Source organism: Aphelocoma coerulescens, chromosome 2, assembly GCF_041296385.1.
Source record: "Aphelocoma coerulescens isolate FSJ_1873_10779 chromosome 2, UR_Acoe_1.0, whole genome shotgun sequence".
Lineage (NCBI taxonomy): Eukaryota > Metazoa > Chordata > Aves > Passeriformes > Corvidae > Aphelocoma > Aphelocoma coerulescens.
The window spans coordinates 161,882,308-161,885,128 of record NC_091015.1 but is presented as its reverse complement, the minus strand read 5'-3'; positions in this window follow the sequence as shown (position 1 = coordinate 161,885,128).

Below are 2,821 nucleotides of genomic sequence, written 5' to 3'. Positions count from 1 at the left end.
TGGCACCACTCCCTGTAGCAAAGGGGAAAATGTCACCCTGTCCCTTGGCTGTAGATTCCCTGTGTGGAAGTTATGCTGCCATTTGCAACTAAAAGGACCTCACAAAGGAGGTATCCATAGTCTTTGGGAGGTCCATGATCAGGTTCCCCACTAATAGAAACCAACACTGAGGCACGAAAATTTAATCCAGAGGAGTTTGTGTTTTGCCTTACACCATGGGGCAAATATGGAGTTTTTGAAATCTCACCTGAAGTTAATTAAAGCCATCCTCCCCTTCAGCCTATGTTCATCATTCACTAGTTAATGTTGCTTTTTTGGGATGTAACCCACTACAGAAGATCACAGGTCGCTGCCTGGCTGAAGTTAAAGGTCTTCTGCTTTCTTCAACATTGAGAGGTTTTGGGGGATTTCTCTGCTGGATTTTCTGCTATATAGTATTAATTGTTCAAGTGCAGTATAACCTACTAAAACACTTATCTGGGGAATTGCTGATGACAGTTCATGGCTTCTTTATTAACTTTCAGACTGACTGGCCAGCCAGGTGCTGTAAATCCTAGCTGATATCCCTAAATGCAATGTATTTTCTAACACTAATTTAACCTTGTCTTTACAAACAATTAATAGCACACAGACTCACTTTAAGACCTGCTTCCACAGATTAATATTTCAGGGGTTCTTCATCAGATCCTTGAGAAGTTTTTGGTGAGCCCAAGTACAAGCTGAAGCCATGAGCCTTGTCTGTATTAAGTTTAGGGTTGTTTATTTTCACAGTTCAACACTGCAGACAATCTCACCAGATTTCTAAGCAAAGAACAAGAAACAGACTGAAAATAAGAATGTCAAAGTCACTGTCTCTTGCACCAGGCTTGACACTTGATATTGTTGAAGCCTCATAAATAAAAGAAGGGTGATATTCAGAGTATTCCACATTAATGGGGATATATTTCATAAGTCACACATTTAAAAATATGTTTCTCCTTTGTAAAAAAAACTAAAGCCTCCACTTCAGTATGTTTCATTTTCCTCTCCCAATGAAAGATTTCATGATTTTTCCTTAATACTCAATCTGAAGAATAGTTCAGATTGATTGAAGATAAAAATAAAGGAGAAACAAAAGAGGAAGGAGGTAAAGATGATGTGAGTAAGTGATATGTACACATAATTTTACTTGGTTGAGTCTGGAACAATTACAGTGCTCCTGTACTATAGCTACAGGAGATTTTATCCAAGTGATCTGCCATGAGCAGCCACTAGACCATGAAAGGTCTATTGTACACCCACAGTACTTTCTAATTCAATGCTGCCTAAGCAGTACTGCACATCCATACCACTTTCTCCTTTTGTCTATTGCATTTTCAGTTTAGCATGGAAATATTTATGTGGCAAATCTGAAATAAGAAAAAAAAAATCCCAGGTTTTTTTTAGAAGATGAAACTGTGCAGAAACTAGAAATTAATTTTCGCTGCTGTTTGCAACATTTGTCCGTCGGTATTTCCAAAAGGTTCTGTATTTTATTTTAATCATAGAAATCTTCAAAACATTCCCAACACTTACTATGTTTCCTCTTTCCATTCACAGCTCTAATGTATTTCAGGGCAGCTTTGGAATTCCTTTTGACATGTTTGCCAGAAGACTGATACTGCATTGCTCATTTTTTTCATCCTCCTCATGATTAAAATAGCCTAATATTAACTAGCTCAGATAAGGTATGTTTTTATCCCAATAACATAAATCTTTTAACATGGATGGGCAAACATTTTTGACTAATAAAAATACCCCAAACACATTGATACTGCAGTCAGGGAGCCATTTGAGCATTCATTTGAAACAAACCTGAATTCAGAAACCTTTGGAAAGACTATTTACAAAAAAAAAAGGGGAAAAGATCTTGTAAAAATTATTTTAAACAGCTTTATTTTAAAAGCCTTATTTTTTCAAACCCATGTTTATCTGCATACATTATGCAAGATCAGTAATGAAGGGGTATTTCTAAACAAATCCAAACAGGGATAGCCAACAGGGTTTTAATCCACAGATAAAATCCAAATCCATTAAGAAAAGTTTATATGGGAGGTAATACCCCTTTTTTTATTTTTTTTTAATTTTTCTAAAGTTACTACCATATATTGTGGGGAGGAAAAAGAAAAGACACCACTTTTGAGCTCAGATCTGCTTTGTGTCTGAAACAAATAGTAGAATTTAGGTTGAGCATAAGTTTAGAGCCTTAATCAGATCAACAAGTTGACATAAGTACAGTTGGTACTTAATCAAAAAGAAAAATTCTTGAGCATGTTAGTGACAAACAGAGAAAAAGGCATTTTCACAGCATTTCTAACCACAAGAAAAAATAAATATAAAATGGTAGTTCTTTAGAACTAAAAATTTTCTGTGAAATATCTCAAGGGTGTAATCAAGTGAAGTGTGCTTTGTGGGAGTATGACTCTATGTATGTTTGTATTTTTTTTAGTCAATACCCAATATTTAAAGTCATTAATATAAAATTGGAGACATACATTCAAACCCTTTCCTGACTCAGAGATACAGGGTTGCTACATATCAAAAGTAAGGCTCTGAAATTCTCCTGGAAAGAAAAATCTCTCTTTACTCTTCCATATAATATGTTAAGAATCTTAATTTTATCACGAAAAGGGAAGGGCATTTCATAAAATTTGAAAAAAAAAATCAGTCATGCACTGGGAAAATCATCTCCTCTGCTCCTCCATCAATAACTTACAGCATTAGATTATAGGTCCAGGGGAATAATTTCATGAGTGGGTAGAAGAGCTGTTAGTCTCCAGTGAGCCAGCCAATGAGCTGGGAC